At 37.7% G+C, this 24,941-nt stretch overlaps 2 pseudogenes; both read left to right on the forward strand.

Moving 5' to 3' along the window:
* Window positions 1-24,941, forward strand: part of LOC129524660 (phosphatidylinositol 3,4,5-trisphosphate 3-phosphatase TPTE2-like) — a 39,184-nt pseudogene that overhangs the window by 9,116 nt on the left and 5,127 nt on the right.
* On the forward strand, window positions 20,273-20,384 carry LOC129524803 (uncharacterized; annotated as a pseudogene).

The following is a 24,941-nucleotide window of genomic DNA, read 5'->3' on the forward strand; positions in this document are numbered from 1 at the left end:
TGCTGCTGGCGTGCCCAGTAGCCCTCTGCTTTTAATAAGGGCCTGAGAAACAGTCCCACAGGCTGCCCCCAGCAGGCACACCACCAAGTGGGCCTTGCACCTGTGTCTCAGACCTGAGAGACAAGCAACTGTGTATGCCCAAGTCTCAGGGCTGAGAAGCAACCCTGGGAGCTTACTCAGGCCAACTAAGCAGCCACATACCTATGTCCCAGCTTGAGGAACAGCCCTTTAGGCCACCCCCCACAGAAACACTCCCAGGCCAACTAAGCAGCTGTGCAACCTTGGATGAGCCTGAGAAATACTCCTGTATCCATTCCCGGCAGATGCACCTCCAGACCAGCCAATCAGCCATGAATGCCCATGTCCTGGACCTAAGAAAGAGCTCCATGGGCTACTCCCAGAAGACATGCCCTTACGCCAGCTGAGCAGCCTCCTGTCCACATCCTGGCTCATAGAAGCAGTCCCCAGGGCTTCCCCTGGCAGGCGCCACCCAGGCCAGCTGAGCAGCAGTGTGCCCACATCCTGAGCTAGAATAGCTCTATGGACTACCCCCAGCAGACACACATCTAGGACAGCTGAGAAGTCATTTGACTGTATCCCAGGCCTGAGAAACACCCCTCTTGGCCAGCCCTGGCAAAGATACCTTCAGTCCATCTTAGCAGCTATGCACCTATATATTTGGCCCATGAGTTTCCCCCAGCAGACTGCCCCCAGGCCAGATGAGCAGCTGTGTACCCACATACCAGTTATGGGAAACAGCCCTTCAGGCCACTCCTGGAGTGCATGCTTCCAGGCCAGGCAAACAGCTGTGTGCCTGCATCCTGGGCCTGAGACACTGTCCTGCAAAGCACATCTGGAAGTCATGCCCTGGTTGAGCAACTGCATCCCCATGCTCCTGGCTAGAGTGATGGCACCATGGCCAGCGGCATAAAGCCATACTCCAAGTTTTCTGACCCACTGTATGCCTGCACACACCCTTACCCTGAGAAACAGCCCAGTGAGCCCACCCCTGGCAAGGCTGCACCACCATCACTACAAACTTCCTTAACCTAGGCCACTGAGTAACTTGCAAATGTTACTAGTGTGGATCACAGCTGAATAAACTACATGGAGACTACACTTACTGCATCCATGTAGAACCAAGGCCGGTATACCCCAGTGAACTGACATCCAAGACCCATTCATACAAATTAATTCATACAAGTAAACCTACTCCATAAAATTGGAAAAGGTGACTTTTTCACCAGATGCATAGAAATCAATTTAGAAACACAGCAACCATGAAAATGCAAGAAAACATGTCACCTACAAAGGGAAATAATAATTATCCAGTAATAGAACCCGATCATAAACATATGATGTGACAGAAAAAAGAATAATCTTAAGGAAACTCAGTGAGATGTAAGGTAATACAGATGGACAAGTCAATGAAATCAGGTGAAAGAGAAATTCAGTAAAGATACAGATATCATAAAAATAACCAAACAGAAGCCCTAAAAGCTAAACAGTTCAATGGATGAAATGAAAAAATACAATCAATGGCTTTACAGACAAGAACAAGCAGAAGAAATAATTTCTGAACTTGAAGACAAGTCTTTTGAAATAACACAGACAGGCAAAAAAGGATAAAAAAGAATGAAAAAAGCCTACAGGATTTATGGGACACCATTAATTTGATCAAATATTCATATTATGGGCATTCCAGAAGGAAAAGTGTAGAGAAAATATGAGGAAAACATATTTAATAAAATAGCATAAAACTTCCTAACTCTTGAGAGAGAGCTAGACATCTAGTTCCAGGAAGATCAAAGAACCCCAAATACATTCAACCCAGACATTATAGTCAAATTGTGAAAAATCAAAAGACAAAGATTTTTTAAAATAGCAAAAGAAAAGTAACACACTTATAATGGAATCCCCATTAGACTAACAGCTGATTTCCCAGTGGAAACCTTAGGCTAGAAGAGAATGGGATGATACATTCAAAGTTCTGAAAGAAAAAAATCTTTCAGCCAAGAATATTATAGCCAGCACAGCTATCCTTTACAAATGAAGAAGACATAAAATCTGTCATAGATAAACAAAAACCAAGATAATTCATCACCACTAGACCAACATTACAAGAAATGCCCAAGGGAGTCTTACATCTGGAAGTAAAAAGATGATAACCACCATCATGAAAACATGCAAAACTTTAAAAGTCACTGTTAGAGTCAATACATAAAGGAGAAAGAGAAAGGAATGAAACCTTATCACTACAGAAAACTACCCAACTTCAAAAGTAAACAGGAAGAAAGGAATAAAACATATACAAAACAACCAGAAAACAATAAAACGTTGGAAGTAACTCCTCACCTACCAATAATAACTTTGAATGTTAATAGATTAAATACCCCATGAAGGATATAGACTTACTGAGTGGATTAAAAAATAAGACCCAACTATATTTTATCTAAAAGAAACTCACTTTACCGGTATAGAAACACATAGACTGATAATAAAGGGATGGAAAAAGATATCCTATGCAAATGGAAGCCCAAAGTGAGCAGGGATAGCTATACTTGTATCAGACAAAACAGAGTTCAAGTTAAAAACCATAAAAATTGACAAACAAGAGTATTATGTAATAATAAAGGGTTCAATTCAGCAAGAAATATAATTGTAATATGTGTATAATTGTAAATATGTATGCACTCAAACACCAGAGCACCTAGATATATAAAGCGAATATTACTAGATCTAAAGAGGGAGATAGACCCCATTACAATAAGAGTTGGGCACTTCCGTATCCCACTCTCAGCATTGGACAAATCATCTAGACAGAAAAACAACAAAGAAACATCAGACTTAAACTCCACCATAGACCAAATGGACATAAATAACAAACATATACAGAACATCTCACCTAACAGCTCCAGAATACACATTCTTTTCATCAGCACATGAAACATTATCCAAGATAGACCGTATGTTAGGCTACAAAACAAGTCTCAAGAAATTTTTAAAAATTGAAATTCTATCAGGTATCTTATCTTACCACAATGGAATAAAACTAGACATTCATAACAAGAGGAACATTCAAAACTATACAGACATATGGAAATTAAACAACATGCCCTTGAGTTACAGTGAGTGAAGAAAGAAATTAAGAATGAAATTTAAGAATTCCTTGAAACAAATGTAACTAGAAACACAGTATACCAAAACAGGGGACGCAGCAAAAGCAGTTATTAAGAAATATGTTTTTAGCTTCATCCGTGTCCCTACAAAGGACATGAACTCATCATTTTTTCAGCAAACTGTCGCAAGGACAAAACACCAAACATCACATGTTCTCACTCATAGGTGGGAATTGAACTATGAGAACACTCGGACACAGGAAGGGGGACATCACACACTGGGGCCTGTTGTTGGGTAGGGGGAGGGGGGAGGGATAGCATTAGGAGATATACCTAATGTAAATGACGAGTTAATGGGCGCAGCACACCAACATGGCACATGTATACATGTGTAACAAACCTGCACATTGTGCACATGTACCCTAGAACTTAAAGTATAAAAAAAAAGTATATTTTTAGCAATAAATGCCTGGATCAAAAAAACTAGAAAACTTTCAAATAAACCACTGAAAAATTCTACCTCAAGAAACTAGAATAGTAAGAACAAACCAAACCCCAAATTATTAAAAGGAAATAAATAATGAAGACCAAACAGAAATAAACAAATTTGAGGCAAAAATTACAAAAGGTTAACAACGAAAAGGTTTAAAAAATATCAACAAACCATTATCTAGACTAATTAAGAAAAAGGGAAGACCCAAATAAGTAAAATCAGAAACAAAAAAAGAGACCGCATAACAGATAATGACAGAAATAAAAATAATTATTAGAGACTATTATGAGCAACTCTACAATAAATTTGAAAACCTAGAGGAGGTGGACAAAATCCTTGACCCATACGACCTACCAAGACTAAACCAAGAAGAAATAGAAAACCTGAACAGACCAAAAACAAGTAATGAGATTAAATCAGTAATAAAAAGGCTTTCAACAAAGTCCAGGACCTGATGGCTTCACCACTTAATCCTCACTTGTGAAAGGAAGAGCCATTTGCTACAGCTAACTTCATTGTTGTCCTATTTTAAGAAATTGTCTCAGCCACTCCGACCATTGGCAACCACCACTCTGATCAGTCAGCAGCCATGAACATGGAGGCAACGCCCTCCACCAGCAAAAGGTGATCATTAGCATTTTTTAACCAATAAAGTAGTTTTTAATTAAGGTATACACATAAGTTTTTTGAACATAATGCCATTGTAAACTTAACAGGCTACAGTGTAGGGTAAACATAACTTTTATATGCACAGGGAACCCAAAACATTTGTGTGAGTTGCTTAATGCAGTTTTTGCTTCATTGCAGTGGTCTGGAATGAAACCCACAATGTCTTTGAGATATGTCTATACACATATTATTTATATATTATATATCCATATACATATTCTTTTATATATCTTTATATACATATATATAGAAAGAGACAGAGAGAGAAAAGAAGATAAAAATATGCAAAATTCAGTGTTGGGAGTATCCATGAGGAAAGAGTTTCTGGTTAATGATTGTAATTTTCTTTCTTAAATATTAGGTCTTCCAGTGAGCTAAGTCATGTTTACTATATCCTTTAGATTCATGGGATTCTTGTTATTCAAATATATTTTTATCACTATTTTGTGTAGCAAATATCTAATGATATATTTTTGCTTTTTTTTTTTTTGGTGGCTAAAGTGTGTTAGCACGACTTTCCAAGTTTGAAGTTGAAGATGCTGAAAATGTTGCTTCATATGAGTAAGTCAGTTTGAAATTTGAAAGGAGGGAGCCATTGATGGATCTCTTACCTTTAGTTAAACAGGGCTTCCGCTGAGGCAAGAAGGAAAAAGGGAAACTATGGAAAGATATCAAAATGTATGGGTGGGAGGGTACACCGTATTTACTCCAGTTGAATTCTTAGACAAGTATTATTTTGAAAAAAATATTCCATCCATTCAGAAATAAATGTTCTTCTAGCTTGAAAATGTAAAAAGTATTCTTAGAGGAAATTAATTCCATTAAAAGTTTTTTTAAAAAAAAACAGGAATGCAGAATGCTACTTAACTCATCAATAGTGAACGTTTCTCATTTTTACTGGATATGGTGTGATTCCCAATTTTGTACATTTTGCCTATGAGCAAATAGTATTGATAGCAAAAGCAAACATATTTTGCTGACTAAGACCTCTTTATGCTCATTGGGATTTTATTCTTATTTGTTTCTAATCTCACTAGAGTACTTCCTGTTGCACTGACCTGAAGGCATTTTATCATGTACTCACTGTAATGAAACAATACATTCTTAAACTGGCCTGTGTCTGAACTGCAGACATATTCAGGAGATTTTTCTTCTGCTTCTTTCTTGCCCAGTTGTATAACCATTCACCAGCTTGTGTCAATGCTGGAGAGGAAGTACTGCCATAGAGGAAGTTAACTCACCATGGTTGTAAGCTGTTGGTGACTAAACAAAGATTGGAAACAAAGAGGGCAAATAAAAATAGTTCTTCAAATTACCCTGAATTTGCCACTGAATTAAACTGTGTGTCTGCAGATTAGCTATACGTTTTCTGTAATGGAGCTGCCCAGGGCTGAAACAAAATTAGACCAATTAAGCAAGGCAAGCATTTCCTTCTTTCCCCACTCCAAACAAAATAAAGCAGGTTTTCATTTTATTTTATTTTTAAATTACAAAGTCTCATTACATAGATATAGGAGGAATTTGCAGTAGTCCCTGTGAGAAATGCTGGTGTTTCATAACAGGGGAATGATATTGGATTTATAGTAAAAGCTGGAATCAGTGCTTGGCTTTGCCATCATATATTCATTCACCTGATACTCAGCAAGTCACTAACCCTCTTTAACTTTCAGATTATTCAAATGTAAACTGGCTATTATGCAATCCATGTATTGGATATTGTATTTAAAAAATTAGTAATAAAATGAAAATAACATGCAAAAATACTTTGAAAACTCTGTAGTTCTGTAAATAGGTTTTATTCTAAAAGCTAAAAATAACGTAAGAGTTCATTAAGGAAAATCTGAAAATACAATCAACAAATCTACCCACATTTAGTCATTCTTAAACTTTGATGCATGCACTTCTAAGTTCTTTAAGCATACACTTTTTTTGTTTACAGATATGAGACCATACTTATTCTTTTGCAAATAACCTTATTAATGACATCATGGCTATATTTTTTGTTAATATATATTCATGTGCACTTACAACATTATTTGTAACAGTTGTGTGATATTTCATGGTGTAGATGTGCTATAATTCATTTAATAGTCAGATATTGCTGAACAATTCAGTTTTTTACAAGTTTTTAACTTACAAAAATGAATATATTTGAGGCTAAATCTCCGTATATTGTTGGTTATTTGCTTGTCATAAATTCTCAGAAGTGGAAATTCTGTGTCAAAGGGAATGATTGTGACGCTATTGATATTGATATATGCTTTAACATCAAGATGCAAAGTGTACATTTCTCCCCTCCCACACTTAACACTAGCCATCATTGATTTCTCTGATATTAGTAAATATATTTGTTCTAATGCACGTTCTTTGACACACCTTCATTTATCCTTTTCTGTCTTTGGACTGAAAAGTTAAATCTATTGATCCTTTTTCTATTTTATGTAATATAAGCAATTTCTCCCAGGTTGTCTTGCTTTTCACTACATAAAAGCATTTAATCCTCATGTAATCAAATGTATCTGTACTTTTCTTTGTGATTTTGCCTTTAATGTTATTCTCAGAAAGTCCTTCTCACCCCAAGATTTTAAATATATCCACCAAAATTTCTGTTTTGAATTTATTTTCTTCATTTAAATAAAATATCTGCCCTGAATTTACTTTGTCTTAAGGTATAAAGTGTAGAAATTTACTTTTCTCCTAAGTGACTCATAATTTTTTCAGCATGAACATGTCATCCCTCTGTATTGTCCTTACCCTGTTTTAGTGATCTAGAGTGAGCAGGAAGACCAGAGTCACTACAGTGTTTCTCGTGCTTTGCATCATGGCCACCTCCCTACCCCCAGAGTCTGCACAAGAGAAAAATGTGTCCAGTGGGGGAGATAGCACCTGCCTTCAATACAAATCCCATTTCATTAAACACGGTCTTGTTAGTGTCATGTAGCTTCCACCTTCTATTGATAAAAAATGAGTCATGTTCATAGTTAATATTTGTGCTTTTAATTCAACTTTGATATTATTGGAACTTTCAGTGTATTAAGGTTTAGTATCTCATATCTTTTTTTCTCTCTTTTTTTTTTTTTTTGAGCCGGAGTCTTGCTCTGTCACCAGGCTGGAGTGCAGTGGCTCCACTCAGCTCACTGCAACCTCCGCTTCCCAGGTTCAAGCGATTCTCCTGCCTCAGCCTCCTGAGTAGCTGGGACTACAGGCATGCACCACCACGCCCAGCTAATTTTTTGTATTTTTAGTAGAGATGGAGTTTCACCATGTTGGCCAGGTTGGTCTCGATCTCTTGACCTCATGATCCACCCACCTTGGCCACCCAAAGTGCTGGGATTACAGGCATGAGCCACCGCGCCTGGCCTCTATCTCTTTATTTTTGAATTGCCATTTAAATTTAGTTTTTGTCTTTCGTGTATAGCATGTAATGCCTTTAATTTCAAAGTTATCTGAGAGTATTTCTCAATATGCAATATGAGAGTAATATGTTTGTATTTATGATTTCTGGTACGTTTGGTTTTATTTATCATCTTTTTCTTTATTAAAAATACTTTGATATTTTCTTTGTAAATTTGTCTATGTTTTGCTATTAATTGATTTGTTTTTATCCCTTGCATTTTTTGTTGATATGCAAGTCAGAAGCCCATTTCTAGTCTATCAATGTTTATATTTAAATGTTTAGAAAACATAATTATACCATTTTTCCATCAATATCGAGAATAAAACTGGACTTGTACCTGTGAAAGATAAGAAATGCAACCTGCCTTTACTTCTATCTTCTTCCACACCTTGAATCCTAGTGTAAGAATGCCTAAAAATTCAAATCAATACTATTATTCATGATTTTATATCATTTATCTTTACTTTTAGAATCATTTATTTACATTTTCACCTGCTACATTTTTTTTTATTATTATACTGTAAGTTCTAGGGTACATGTGCACAATGTGCAGGTTTGTTACATATTCACGCATGTGCCATGTTGGTGTGCTGTACCCATTAATTCATCATTTACATTAGGTGTATCTCCTAATGCTATCCCTCCCCCATCCCCCCACCCCATGACAGGCCCTGGTGTGTGATGTTCCCCTTCCTGTGTCCAAGGGTTCTCATTCTTCAATTCCCACCTATGAGTGATAACATGCAGTGTTTGGTTTTCTGACCTTGCGATAGTTTGCTGAGAATGATGGTTTCCAGCTTCATCCATGTCCCTACAAGGGACATGAACTCATCCTTTTTTATGGCTGCTTAATATTCCATGGTGTATATGTGCCACATTTTCTTAATCCAGTCTATCATTGTTGGACATTTGGGTTGGTTCCAAGTCTTTGCTATTGTGAATAGTGTCGCAATAAACATACGTGTGCATGTGTCTTTATAGCAGCATGATTTATAATCCTTTGGGTATATACCCAGTAATGGGATGGCTGGGTCAAATGGTATTTCTAGTTATAGATTCTTGAGGAATCGCCACACTGTCTTCCACAATGGTTGAACTAGTTTACAGTCCCACCAACAGTGTAAAAGTGTTCAGTTTCTCCACATCCTCTCCAGCACCTGTTGTTTCTTGACTTTTTAATAATCACCATTCTAACTGGTGTGAGATGGTATGTCATTGTGGTTTTGATTTGCATTTCTCTGATGGCCAGTGATGATGAGCATTTTTTCATGTGTCTGTTGGCCGCATAAATGTCTTCTTTTGAGAAGTGTCTGTTCATATCCTTTGCCCACTTTTTGATGGGGTTGTTTGATTTTTTTTTTTGTAAATTTGTTTGAGTTCTTTGTAGATTCTGGATATTAGCCCTTTGTCAGATGAGTAGATTCCAAAAATTTTCTCCCATTCCGTAGGTTGCCTGTTCACTCTGATGGTAGTTTCTTTTGCTGTGCAGAAGCTCTTTAGTTTAATTAGATCCTGTTTGTCAATTTTGGCTTTTGTCGCCATTGCTTTTGGTCACCTGCTACATTTTTGTTCTTCATTTTGATTCATTGCTCAGCTGACTCAAGCACTTTGAGTAATTGTTTTTAGGAAAGGTACATGGAGGCTATGCTTCGTGTTGCTTCATGTTGGAGTGTCTGTCTGTTGCTCCCGTGTGTGAACAGTACTTTTCCTGGATATGGATTTACTGAGTCATAGTTATTTCCCTGCAAACTCTGCACATAACTGCTTGAAGCTTCATTTACATAGTACTCTTTTTTTAAGCAAAAAAGTCTCAATTGTGTATTTACTTGGTATAGTTTCAGGGTACACTGAAACAGATTAAGGGGCTAAAGCCACCCAAGCCACTTCTTCATGCCTTCGTAATCTGTCAGACTTGGTTCTGTATGGTGACATTGTCAAGTGAGTTCAGATTTATGACATTTCCTTGATACCCAGAGATCTAGTAGACTGTGTGGGATCAGAGGTTCTTGTAGTAAGGGAATGGCAACTTGAGGAGAGAATTCACCTCTTTTGGCCAATTGATCCTCCATCTACATCAGCCTTAACTCTCCAAGCCTGGGTGGAGGTGGTGGGTCCAGGTGGAGAGGGGAAGATTAGAAGGATTGGGGATTTCCTTTATCTCAGGTTAACCTAACATCATTCATCAAAGACCAATGTTTTTTTTTTTTTTAACTTTTATTTTAGGTTTGGAGGTACACGTGAGATTTGCTACATAGGTAAACTTGTGTCAGGGAGGATTTTTTTTTATTTTTTACATATTATTTCATCATCCAGGTATTAAGCTCAGTACCCAAATAGTTATCTTTTCTGCTCCTCTCTCTCCTCCTGCCCTCCCCACTTAAGTAGACCCCAGTGTCTATTTCCTTCTTTGTGTTCATAAGTCCTTATGATTTAGCTACCACTGATAGGTGAGAACATTCAGTATTTTGTTTTCTGTTTCTGCACTAGTTTTCTAAGGATAAGAGCCTCCAGCTCCATCGATGTTCCCACAAAATACATGATCTCATTCTTTTTTATGGCTGCATAGTATTCCATGGTATATATGTACCACATTTTCTTTATCCAATCTGTCATTGATGGGTACCTAGGTTGATTCCATGTCTTTGCTATTGTAAATAGTGCTGCAGTGAACATTCATATGCATGTATCTTTATAGTAGAATGATTTATATTCCTCTGGGTATCTACTCAGTATTGGGATTGCTCAGTCAAATAGTTCTGCTTTTAGATCTTCAAGGTATTGCCATAGTGCTTTTTACAGTGATTGAACTAATTTACACTCCCACCAACAATGTATATGTGTTCCTTTTTCTCTGCAACCTTGCCCGCATCTGTTATTTTTTGACTTTTTAGTAATAGCCATTCTGACTGGTGTGAAATGGTATTTCATTGTGGTTTTGATTTGCATTTCTCTAATCTGTGATATTGAGCTTTTCTTCATATGTTTGTTGGCCACATGCATGTCTTCTTTTGAGAAATGTCTGTTCATGTCAAAGGCCAATTGTCAGTGCCCCAGTTCTGCTCAGTATCTGCCCTCTTTGTTCTCCCATCTTAGGCACAGGCTGTGAGCATTGCCTTAGGATTCATGGCTCTTGGGGTGGAATTTGAGTCCTGTGTTGGAGGCTTCAGTATGACAGAAACTTCCTGAAGTCTTCTCCTACTGAAGCTTCCTGTGTTGGAGGCTCCTCCTCCTGAAGAGCCTCCAACACAGGAGGCTTCAGTAGGACAAAAAAAAATTGTTCCTCATGAGCTACCTTGTCTCCAGCCATAAGGTAAAATGAGGCATTATTGGAGGCTCCATCAAACAGGTTCTCCTTCCTTTGATTAATGGAAGGAGCCCAGTCTTTCAGGTGTTTCTCCTTTGAAATATATCTTACTAAAACGTCTTACCTCTGAAGTTCGTTTGCAACCTCATATGCGACTCTTGCTAATGTGTATCTGTTCACTAGGTGTCTAGTTTGAGGAGATGACAAGAGCACCATTTACTCCCTATGCTCATTCCTGAAACACCTTATTTTATTGCAGTGGAAACTGAGATCTGGCCAAAGTTTGATGATTTGCCCAGGCTGGCATTAAAATACAGTTCTCTTCTACCACCCTTTTCTGTCTTCATGCTATACTCCTTGAGATGATGACCACAAGTTTAAGTTTAGTATTGCCATAAAGTTGGGGTTGGAGCTTTGCATGCAATGGAAATGTTACTAAACATCCAAAGTTTACTGTCTTATTTGCATATATTCTGGATAGCATAGTAAACAAGTAAAATACTCATGGAGCAGGAAGAATAAAATTTTAGCTATTAGTAAAAAGCATTTTGTTATACAACTTCTGAATAATTTTCTTTTGAAATTATATTTATAAGGCCCTTTGTTTTTTGGTTAAATTTACAATATATGTTAGAAGAAACCTGATTAATTTTATTTTTACTTCTTTTTGCAGCAGCAAGATTAAGAAAATTGTGCATTCAATTGTATCATCCTTTGCATTTGGGTATGTGAGACATAGAAAACACCATGTATTAAATATATCTGAGACTTGGCTGGGCACGGTGGCTCACTCCTGTAATCCCAGCACTCTGAGAGGCCGAGGCGGGTGGATCACATGAAGTCAGGAGTTCAAGACCAGCCTGGCTAACATGGTGAAACCCCATCTCTACTAAAAATACAAAAGTTAGCCAAGCATAATGGTGGGTGCCTATAATCCCAGCTACTCAGGAGGCTGAGGCAGAAGAATCGCTTGAACCGAGGAGGCATAGGTTGCAATGAGCTGAAATTGCACCATTGCACCACAGCCTTGGTGACACAGCAAGACTCCATGTAAAAAAAAAAAAAAAAGAAAAGAAAAGAAAATATATGAGTCTCATATATATCTATACATACATATATATATATGAGACTTAATACTTCAATGAGAAACACTGAAATAAAATAACAAAGAAGCATTTCCACTGTCCATCAGTTGCTAAGTAGCCATGTGCCCCATTTAACGTAATCTAATTTATCATGGAATTTTGGTTTAAGCTGGACATTAAGAATTGCAAATAAATGGCTTTTGCATAAGATTAATAGTAATATATTAATATTGTATTTCTTCCATCTGCAAAAGTAACATTAATGAAAATCAAATGTTAAAATTCTATAATTATTAGTAAAGTGTTTTATTAGTACCTTATACATCAGGAATTACTCTTTAATTCTGGAAACAATTTACTTAGACTCTTCTCTACATAAGAGTAAGATTTCATACTATGATATAGATTTATGCAATATAATTGTTTCCTTTTGAATTAATAATATTTGAATTTGAGCTGCAAGTTTTTAAAAAAGTACTTCAAAGATGAATTCACCTTCATAGACTAGGCAAATAGTCTAATCAATTTATGGAGAATGTATTTAGAATATGTAACAGCAAGTGGCAGGAGGTACTTTAGAGTTCAAGACTCATGTGCCCATCACTCTGCTAGAAGCACCCATAAATATGAAATCATGTGCTTGTTGAAAATGTCACTGATGAAAAATCTTGGTCTTTTAAGAGCTTATGTTACTCATGCTTTCATTTGGTTTTTATTAATAAATTCTTTAGAATTATCCAGATTAATGAGGGTTTATTTTTTATGAGAAATTGGTATAAACTTCTTATGAAATTCGCAAATTTTAAGAAGAGTTTGTAAACACACAGGTGATTTTAATTCAGTTTTACTTTTCTCTCTTGAGGTGTTGGCCTGGTGTGTTTACTGTAAAAGGCCACAATAATATCTTGTGAAGTGGTTTGGTGAGAATTTTGTTTATTAAGAACTGCTTCTATTGGGTGAAAACAGTGATTTTTCTGAGATTCTAAGGCATTACAGTTTTTCCTGCCACTGGGCAGCTTAATACTAAATAATAACATTTTGGTACCTGATCAGTGGCTTAAATATAGTATAGCTACAGGGACAAATGCCCCTTTATCTTTGCATTTATTTATTTATTTATTTGTTTATTTTAGACTATTTGGAGTTTTCCTGGTCTTACTGGATGTCACTCTCGTCCTTGCTGACCTAATTTTCACTGACAGCAAACTTTATATTCCTTTGGAGTATCGTTCTATTTCTCTAGCTATTGCCTTATTTTTTCTCATGGATGTTCTTCTTCGAGTACTTGTAGAAGGGTAAGTTTGATTATTTTTATAATGCATTAAGCTACTTTGTAGTTTTATAAGAAGCACTTTCGGAGGCTGAGGTGGGAGGATCCCAAGGTCAGGAGTTCGAGACAATCCTGGCCAACATGGTGAAACCCCATCTCTACTAAAAGTACAAAAATTAGCTGGATGTGGTGGTGGTTGCCTGTAATCCCAGCTGCTTGGGAGGCTGAGGCAGGAGAATCGTTTGAACCTGGGAGGCAGAAGTTGCACTGAGCTGAGATCATGCCATTGCACTCTAGCCTGGGTGACAGGGTGACTCCATCTCAAAAAAAAAAAAAAACATTTTAAAATAATTAACAGGAGCATTCACTACAAACTGACTTAAGAGCCTTTGGGCCTTATGAGAACATTGGTGGTAGTCTGGCAGTACCCCCCCATGTCCTGTGTTTGAGGTGGCCATGGATTGATGTTCCTCTGCCTTTGGACAGGGGTGGAAAGAGTGGGAGGGGCTGCATCTTGTGGTTTGAGTGACAGCTCAGCCATAGCACAATAAAACACTAGGTAGACTTTTACAGTTTTTGATCTAGGCCCTGATTCCCAGACAGCACCTGTGGATCCACCTGGAGGCTAGGAGAACTTGCCATCCTGAAGGCAAGGACACAGGCCTGGCTGTTTTTACCATGTGATGACTGTAGAGCCCCAGGGCCTTCAGTAAACTCCTGCAATACCTAAGGAGTGGTTACAGCAGGTCTTGGGCAAGACCCCGTGCTGTGCTGGCCTCAGGTCTGACCCAATGCTGTCACAGTAGTGGTGGCCACAGATATGCTTATGTCACTCAACCCCAAGCTTTAGGTGCCTCAGAACAGAGAGAGAGACTCTGTTTGTTTGGGAGAAAGTAAGGGAAGAAAACAAGAGTCTCTTTTTGGTAATGCAGAGAATTATCCTGGATCTTGTCCAAGACCATTAAGGCAGTACCACTATGAGTCTGCAAGAACCAGAGTTTAGGAGGCTTGGGGTGCCCCCTAAAGCAGATAGAGATTAGATCACAGTATCCAAGTTCTTTCAAATATCTGGAAAGCCTTCCCAAGAAAGATGGGTACAAACAAGCCCTGACAGTGAAAACTACAATAAATACAGTGAAAACTACAATCAATACCTAACTCTTCAATGCCCAGACACCAAAGAATATCTGCTAGCATCAACACTATCCAGGAAAACATGACCTCACCAAATGAACTAAATAAGACACCAGGGGCCAATCCTGTAGAAACAGAGATATGTGACCTTTCAGACAAAGAAATCAAAATAGCTGTGTTGAGGAAGGAAACTCAAAGAAATTCAAGATAACACAGGGAAGGAATTCATAATTCTATTAGATAAGTTTAACAAAGAGATTGAAATAATTTAAAAGAATCAAGCAGAAATTCTGAAGCCAAAAAATGTAATTGGCATGCCGAAGAATGCATTAGTCTTTTAATAGCAGAATTGATAAACCAGAAGAAAGAATTAATGAGCTTGAAGACAGGCTATTTCAAAATACATAGAGGAGACAAAGGAAAGAATAAAAAACAATGACGCCTGCCTACAGGATCTAGAAAATAGCCTCAAAAGGACAAATATAAGTGGTATTGGCCTTAAAGAGGAGGTGGGGAGTGTAGAAAGTTTATTCAAAGGGATGGTAACAGAACGTCCCAAACCTACAGAAAGATATCAATATCCAAGTACAAGAAAGTTATAAAACACCAAGCAGATGTAACTCAAAGAAGACTACCTCAAGGCATTTAATAATCACAGTCCCAAAGATCAAGGATAAAAAGAGGATCTTAAAAGCAGCAAGAGAAAAGAAACCAATAATATACAATGGCGCTACAATATATCTGGCAGCAGACTCTTTAGTAGAAACGTTTCAGGCCAGGAGAGAGTGGCATGACATATTGAAAGTGCTGAAGGAAAAAAACATTTACCCTAGAACAGTGTATCCAGTGAAAATATCCTTCAAAGTGAAGGGGAAATAAAGACTTTTCCACACAAAAGCTGAGGGATTTTGTCAACACCAGACCTGTCCTAGAAGAAATGCTAAAGGGAGTATTTCAATCAGAAAGATAAGGACATTAGTGAGCAATAAGTAACAACCTGAAGGTATAAAACTCACTGGTAATAGTAGGTATACAGAAAAATGCAGAATGTTATAACACTGTAACTATGATGTATAAACTACTCTTACTCTAAGTAGAGAGACTAAACTATGAGCCAATCAAAAATATTAACTACAACTTTTCAAGACATAGATGGTATAATAAGATATAAATAGAAATAACAAAAAGTTAAAAAATAGGGAGACTAAGTTGTAGAGTTTTTATTAGTTTTCTTTTTACTTGTTTATGAAAACTTATAAGATTAAAATAATGGATTATAAGATAGTATTTACAAGCCTCATGGTAACCTCAAACCAAAAAATATAACAATGGATACACGAAAAATAAAAAACAAGAAACTAAATCATATCACCAGAGAAAATTACCTTCACTAATGAAAGACAGGAAGGAAAGAAGGAAGAGAAGACCCCAAAACAACCAGAAAACAAATAACAAAATGGCAGGAGTAAGTCCTTACTTATCAATAATAACATTGAATGTCAGTGGACTAAACTTTTCAATCAAAAGATAGAGTGGATGAATGGATGAAAGAACAAGACCCATCCAGGTGTGGTGGCTCACGCCTGTAATCCCAGCAGTTTGGGAGGCCAAGGCAGGGAGATCATGAGGTCAAGAGCTACAGACCATCCTGGCAAACATGGTGAAACCCTGTCTCTACTAAAAATACAAAAATTAGCAGGGTGTGGTGGTGCGCACCTGTAGTCCCAGCTACTCAGGAGGCTGAGGCAGGAGAATCACTTGAACCCGGGAGGCAGAGGTTGCAGTGAGCCGAGATGGTGCCACTGCACTCCAGTCTGGTGACAGAGCAAGACTCCAGCTCAAAAATAAATAAAATAAAAAAACCCATTGCTCTGTTGCCTACAGGAAACACTCTTCTCCCATAAAGACACATGTAGGCTGGAAGTGGTGGCTCACTCCCATAATCCCAGCACTTTGGGAGGCAGAGGCGTGTGGTTTACTGGAGGTCAGGAGTTCGAGACCAGCCTGGCTAATATGGTGAAACCCCGTCTCTACTAAAAATACAAAAATTAGCTGGGTGTGGTGCCGGGCACCTGTAATTTCAGCTACTCATGAGGCCGAGGCCAGAGAATCACTTGAACCTGGGAGGCAGAGGTTGCAATGAGCTGAGATCACACCACTGCACTCTAGCCTGGGTGACAGAGTGAGATTCAGTCTCAAAAAGAATAAAAATAAGAACAAAAAACCCAAAAACCAAAACCAAAACCAAAAGCATGCTAATATATCTGATAAATATTGATGCGAAAATCCTCAACAAGATACTAGAAAACTGAATTCAACAATATATGGGAAAGATCATTCATCATGACAAGTGGGATGTGTCTCTGGGATGCAAGGATGGTTCAACATTTGTAAATCAATCAATGCGATACATTATATCCACACAGTAAAGGATAAAAACCATAAGATCATTTCAGTTGATGCTGAAAAAGCATTTGATAAAATTCAACATCCCTTCATGGTAAACACCCTAAAAAAACTGGGTATAGAAGTAACATACCTCAACTTAATAAAAACCGTATAAGACAGACCCACAGTCATTACCGTACTGAATGGGGAAAAAATGAAAAGCTTTTCTCTGCGATCTAGAACACAGTGAGGATGCCCACTTTTACCACCGTTGTTCAACATAGTACCGGAAGTCCTAGCTAGAGCCATTATAGAAGAGAAAGAAAGGGAATAAAAAAAGAAATCCAAATTGGGATGGAAGAAGTAAAATTATCCTTGTGTTTGCAGATGATACATTTTATTTGGAAAATACTAAAGACTCCACCAAAAAAACTATTAGAATTGATAAATTCAGTAAAGTTGCAGGATACAAAATCAATATACAAAAATCAGTAGCATTTCTATATGTCAACAGTGAACCATTTGGAAAGGACATTTAAAAAGTGGTCCTATATACAATAGCCACAAATAAAATTAAATACCTAGAAATTAACCTAACCAAAGAAGTGTAAGATCTTTATAATGAAAATGATAAAACACTGATGAAAGAAATTGAAGAGGACACCAAAAAATGGAAAGAGATTCCATGTTCATGGATTGGAAAAATCAATATTGTTAAAATGTCCATACTATCCAAAGCAATTTACAGATTCAATGCACTCCCTGTCAAAATATGAATGACATTCTTCACAGAAATAGAAGAAACAATCTTAAAATTTATATGGAGCCACAAAAGACCCAGAATAGCCAAAGCTATTCTAAGCAAAAAGAACAAAGCTGGAGGAATCACATTACCTGACTTCAAATTATACTACAGAACTATATAACGAAAACACCATGGCACTGGCATAAAAACAGACACACAGACCACTGGAATAGAATAGAGAACCCAGAAACAAATCCACACACACTTACAGTGAACTCATTTTTCATAAATGTGCCAAGAACATACATTGAACAAAAGACATCTCTTCAACAAATGGTTCTGGGAAAACTGGATATACACATACAGAAGAATGCACCTAGACCCCTACCTCTCACCATATACAAAAATCAAATCAACATGAATTAAAGACTTAAATATAAGACCTCAATGAAACTACTATACTACAAGAGAACATTGGGAAGAATCTCCAGGACATTGGTCTGAGCAAAAATTACTTGGGCTATACCTGACAAGCACAGGCAACCAAAGCAAAAATGGGCAAATGGGATCACATCAAGTTAAAAAACTGCTTCATAGCAGAGGAAACAATTAGCAAAGTGAAGAGACAGCCCACAGAATGGGAGAAAATACTTGCAAACTACCCACCTGAAAAGGGATTAATAACCAGAATATGTAAGGAGCTCAAACAACTCTCTAGGAAAAAATGTAATAATCTAATTTTTTAAATGAGGATAAGATTTGAATAGGCATTTCTCAAAACATACAGATGGTAAACAGGCATATCAAGAGATGCTTGACATGATTGATCATTAGAGAAATTCTCAGTGTAGAAAACTACCATGAGATATCATCTCACCCCAGCTAAAATGGTTTATATCCAAAAGTCAGGCAATAACAAATCCTGACAAAGATGTGAAGATAAGAGAACCCTCATACACTGTTCATGGAAATGTAAATTAGTGGAACCAATTGGAGAACAGTTTGGGGGTTACTCAAAAAACTAAAAATAGAACTACCATATGATCCAGCAATCCCACTGCTGGGTAGATACCCACAAAAAAGGAAATCAGTATATAGAAGAGATATCTGCATTCCCTGTTTGTTGCAGCACTGTTCATAATGGCTAAGATTTGGAAGCAACCTAAGTGCCCATCAACAGATGAATGGGTAAAGAAAATATAGTACATATACACAGGAGAGTATTATTTAGCCATAAAAAACAATAAGATCCTGGCCAAGTGCACTGGCTCATGCCTCTAATCCCAGCACTTTGGGAGGCTGAGGTGGGCAGATCACCTGAAGTCGGGAGATCGAGACCAGCCTGACCAACATGGAGAAACCCCATCTCTACTAAAAATACAAAAATTAGCTGGGTGTGGTGCCGGGCGCCTGTAATCCCAGCTACTCGTGAGGCTGAGGCAGGAGAATCGCTTGAACCCAGGAGGTGGAGGTTGCAGTGAGCCGAAATCACGCCATTGCACTCCAGCCTGGGCAACAAGAGTGAAACTCCATCTCAAAAAAAAAAAAAAAAGAGATCCTGTCATTTGGAACAACATGGATGGAACTGGAGAGCACTATGTTCGTTAAGTGAAATAAGCCAGGCACAGAAGGATAAACATCACATGTTCTCACTTATTATGTGGCTCTAAAAAAAAAAAAAAAAAAATTGAACTCATAGACCTAGAGAGTAGACGGATGGTCATCAGAGGCTGGGAATGGTAGTAGGGGCTTGGGGGTGGGGAGGTGGGGATGGTTAATGGGTACAAAAAAATAGAATGAGTAACGCCTACTATTTGATAGCACAACAGATTGGCCATAGTCAACAATAACTTGATTGTATATTTTTAAATGACTGAAAGAGTGTAATTGGATTGTTTGTAACATGAATGATAAATGCTTGAGGGGATAGATACCCCATTGTCCACAATGAGTGTGATTATTACGCATTTAGTTATATCTCTTATTATGTTTGAATTGCCATGTTGGTGTTTTAGTCACATATAAGTGTCAAATGATGAATATAATTTTATTGTTTGAAAACTTCCCATGAATGTTATATTTTTCCCTTAGTCTACTCTAGAAAATACATTTTAAATAATTCTTGATAGTAGAATTCTTAATGGGGATGAGTCAATAGTTTGTGGTCTTTAAATATTCCTATCTCTTCTTGCAGGGGGGAATGAACTTATTTTTTTGTTTTATATTACAGGAGACAGCAGTATTTTTCTGACTTATTTAACATTTTAGATACTGCCATCATTGTGATTCTTCTGCTGGTTGATGTCGTTTACATTTTTTTTTGACATTAAGTTGCTTAGGAATATTCCCAGGTATGAAACATAAGACTTACCTCTCTTAAAGTTTTTCATTAATTTTAGCATTTTCTGTGCCTTTTATTCTATATAATCTTTTCAACTTCAAATGTTCTCATTCTATACTAAACACATTGCTTTAAAATGAAATGTTTAGGTAAATTCCCACATACTTTGAAAATAAAAGATTGTGATATTTAGGGACCGGTGAAGAGTATACAGGCTAAGTACCATTAATGGAATAAAGAAGATGCAGTACCCCAAAGAAGGACTTTTACTCTTGTACTAACTTTAACTTCTCTACATTTTGAAGTTCTCGTCAAATTCCCATTTGTATCATTTTTTGGCCTTTTGGCTAAGATCAAGTATAATATTATTATCAGTTTAATATCTGCTATATCAAAAAAATTTATATTGAAAACAATTCCCCTCTGTGCTTCAACTACAAATCCCTTACACATAATGTTCTGTCTGGATTTTTCCTACAGCCAAGAGGGAATTTATTTGAGCATACGCAAAATTAGAGTGACTTCAATCATGAGTTTCTAAAAAATAGCAAACAGAACAGAAACTAGGAGATGACACGTGGCAACACAATAGTAGAGTTTTGCAGTATAGTTGTGGTAGAAACAAAGAAAGCTTAGGCAAAGTTAGAAGTGTTAGGGATTGGGAAACTAAAGAGTATATGAAGCCCTGGTGACTCTTTTTTTACTGTGACAATGAGGAAAATGAAAGAGCAAATGTATACTGGGATGTAGATTGTGGCTTCCTAAGCTTGTTCATGGGTCAAATAGCTGGTTTCTTTTTGTACCCTAGCTTCCCTGGACTACAGCTCAGGCCCTAACTAAAAGCATGTTAAGTGATAGGCTTTTGGAGTTATTTGAAAATAACCTCAGCCAATGTGGTCTTCTGATTAGAAACGTCAGCATCACTTGACAGTTTGCTAGAAATATAAGAAGAAAAATACCTTAGGCCCCACCCTGGACCCACTGAATCAGTATCTCTGGGACCCAGCAATCTGCAGCTTAACAAGCTTTTCCAGGTGGCTCTTATTGATGTGTGCCCAAATCAGAGAAGCACCAGTCCAGACCATCAGTTCTCTGCTTTGGTGGTTCTGATGGTAGGGGAGATTCCAGCTAGCACACTTCAGAAGTATCTCAATCTGTTGCCTCCCTGATGTGTAGTAGCAGCTGTAGTGAACATCTGTTACTCATGGGAATAACAAAGATGAACAAGAATAATCGATTTGTTTTGATGTGGAAAAATTGAAAATGCTAGTCTTAAATCCCAAAATTAAATTTAAAGATGCTAAGAGTCTATTGTATCACTATTTCTCTAGACCAGAATTTCTCAGCCTCAGCATTACTGACATTTTGGGCCAGATCATTGTCATAAGAGGGTGGTGAGCAGTTATATTAATTGTAGGGTGTTTAGCAAAATTCCTGGCCTCTATTCACTAGATGTAAGTAACACACAGACACACACACGCACGCACGCACGCCAGTGGTGAAAACCTAAATGCCTCCAGACATTGCCAAATATCCCCCAGGTAGGTAATTGGGGAGAGGAGGGAAAATTGCCTCTGGTTAACAACTGCTGCTCTAGACATAGTTTATATTGATAAAATTCTGTTTCTGAAGCAAAAATGGATCTTTTAAATTTATTCTTAGATGGACACATTTACTTCGACTTCTACGACTTATTATTCTGTTAAGAATTTTTCATCTGTTTCATCAAAAAAGACAACTTGAAAAGCTGTTAAGAAGGCAGGTAAGTGGGCAAAACATGCTTATGATTCGCAAAAATATTTTGTGTTTTGGGACCCATTGACAAGGGTTGATATCTATACTATATAATGTTTTTTATTTTTATGTTGATGAGTGTTTCACAAACTAATGATGATTTTAAACTGTCAGGTTTCAGAAAACAAAAGGCGATACACAAGGGATGGGTTTGACCTAGACCTCACTTACGTTACAGGTTTGTGACACTTAACCATTGATTTACTTGTATTACTTCACTTTTTCTTGTAATTGTATTTTTTTTGCCTCATCTAAGACACATTCATTCAAAATATTCTTTATTCATGAGGATATATGCTGCTGTGATAGTGTGACATATTTGTGGTTTAGCCCTGGCAATGGAAGATCTGCATGTCTTCTCAATTCAGGACTACTCAGTTGCAGCATAGGAACTTGAATGGATTTTCAGCTGACTCCATTTGAGTTTCAATTTATTAACCTCTAGTAGTTATTTCTGAGTCCCAAGGATCCCACAGAGACCTCTTCTTATCCTAGAATCCCAGAGAATGAGGTCAGTGCTTTGTAGATCTCAGGTTTTCTGAGTCAGAGGGCTGCAAAGCACCTTGGGAGTTCCCACCATCACTGGTGCCCAGAAATCTTGGATTTTCTGTGGTATTTAAGATAAGAAATAAATTCGAAGAACAGGGGGAACTTCAGACTGAGGCCATCATAAATACATGGCATACAGTTAGAACTAGTGGAGACTTAAGAACTCCATGGCAGTTTAATGGTCATTGTGTTGTATAATTTGTTATTTGATTATCCTGAGTATTAGCTCTTTTCTGTCAACCTCAATCTTAAAAGGTTTTTTTCTGTGAAAATGGAGTCTGATCTTGTATAAGTTAATTTTTTTGTATGTTATATGAAATCTATAATAATGTTTGTAATAGTGATGATTTTGACTTTTAGAACGTATTATTGCTATGTCATTTCCATCTTCTGGAAGGCAGTCTTTCTATAGAAATCCAATCGAGGTAAGGGTCTTTATCTGACAAATACTCATTTCTTGGTGAATGTAGACTGTGTAGTCATAAGTTTAATACTGACCCAGATATGGCAGTATTCTTTGAAAAATGTACTCTTTCAAGGAAAAAAATCATAAAGGATTGATACCAGTTACAATTGTGCCAGTGGTTACAAACCACCCCAAAACTTACTGGCTTATAACAGCAACTATTTATTTGGCTCATGATACTGTGGTTTGTGAATTTGGTATGGGCTTAACTGTCCAATTTAGGTGCTTGCAGAAAGGATTTCCTGTCTCAACTAAGCTCATTCATGTATCTGTGGGCAGCTACTGGTTCATCTGAGGACTGGCTAGTCTAAAATGACTTGGCTACCCTCGACTGACAGAGCCACTGCATGCTAAATGCACCCCCCAAGGCCCAAGGCCCATCCCATCTGGCACCCACTGCTGCCAACAGCCCCACCCCCTTCACCAGCAGAGCCCCCATTTGCCGCATGCACTTCTAAGGCACTGAGGACTGGCCTGCCTGGTGCCTGCCCTGCTGTTGGCAGTACCCCACAACTAGCAAAGCCACTGCAGCTAGCATGCATATGCCTAAGGCCTGAGAACTAATCTGAATGATGGCTCTCACACCAAGAAAAGCCATACCACTGTCTCCACAAACACTCACCATCAGGCCACTGAGGCACTCACAGACACCACTGAATGCTGATTACAGCCAAAAAAGTCACCTGAAGACTATATTACTGCACCCACCCAGATCCAAAGTCAAAGCACCCTACTCAATGAACACTATAGGAGACAACTATTGGAAAAAGTATTTCTCTGTGAAAACTCCCTAACATTGGAAGAGGCAACTGTTCCCCCAGATGTGCAAAAATCAGTTTAGGGCCACAAGAAACGTGAAAAGCAAGGAAACATTACACCTCCAAAGAAACACCATAATTCCCCATTAACAGACCCTAAATTTAAAGAGTATATCAAATGGCTAAGAAGGAATTCAAAATAATGATCTTAAGGAAACTATGAGATACAGAGAATACAAATAGACAAATCAATGAAATTAGAAAAACAATTTATGATCTTATGAGAAATTCAACAAGGATATATATATATATCATTAAAAACCAGACACAGATTGTGGAGCTGAAGAATTTAAGGAATAAAATAAAAATACAATCAAGAGTCCAGGTGAAGTGGTTCACACCTGTTATCCCAGCACTTTGGGAGGCCAAGGCAGTGGATCACTTGAGGCCAGGAGTTCAAGACAAGCCTGATTAACATGGCGAAATCCTGTCTCTAAAAAATACAAAAATTAGTTGGGTTTGGTGGTGCATGCCTGCCATCCAAGCTACTTGGGAGGCTGAGGCACAAGAATTGCTTGAATCCAGGAGGTGGAGGTTGCAGTGAGCCAAGATTGTGCCACTGCACTCCAGCCTGGGTGGCAGAGTGATACCCTGTCTCAAAAAAAAAAAAAAAAAAAGCTTTAAAAACAGATGTGGGAGAGATATGGCCAAAATCTAGGAAGCTCAAAGGTTCTCAAATAGATTCAACCCAAAAAGGTCTTCTCTGAGGTGCATAGTAGTCAAAAGTCAAAAAGAGGGAATATTCATCAGGTGCAGTGTCTCACACCTGTAATCCCGGCACTTTGGGAGGCTGAGGCCGGTGGATCACTTGAGGCCAGGAGTTCAAGGTGAGCATGGCCAACATGAAGAAACCGCATTTCTACTAATAATACAAAAAAATTACCTGAGTGTGGTGGTGTGAACCTGTAGTTCCAGTTACTTGGGAGGCTGAATCACGAGAATTGCTTAAACCCAAGAGGTGGAGGTTGCAGTGGGCCAAGATCACACCACTGCACTACTGCCTGGGTGACAGAGCAAGACTGTATCCAAAAAAAAAAAAAAAAAGGAAATGTTAAAAACAGCAAGAAAAAAGCATCAAGTCACATATAAGGGAAACTCCATTTGATTAGCAGTGGATTTCCCAGTGGAAACTTTACAGGTCATCCCATACAAGATGGGATGATATATTCAAAGTACTGAAGGAAAAAAAAAAAACAACTGTCAACCAAGAATACTATACCTAGTAGAGCTATCCCCTAGAAATGAGGGAGAAATAAAGTATTTCCTATACAAGCAAAAACTGAAGGAATTCATTCCCACTAGACTGAACTTACAAGGACTGCTTAAAGTGGTTCTACATCTGGAAGCAAGAGGATGATTACCATTGCCA

Source organism: Gorilla gorilla, chromosome 13 (assembly GCF_029281585.2).
Source record: "Gorilla gorilla gorilla isolate KB3781 chromosome 13, NHGRI_mGorGor1-v2.1_pri, whole genome shotgun sequence".
In the NCBI taxonomy this organism is placed as follows: Eukaryota; Metazoa; Chordata; class Mammalia; order Primates; family Hominidae; genus Gorilla; species Gorilla gorilla.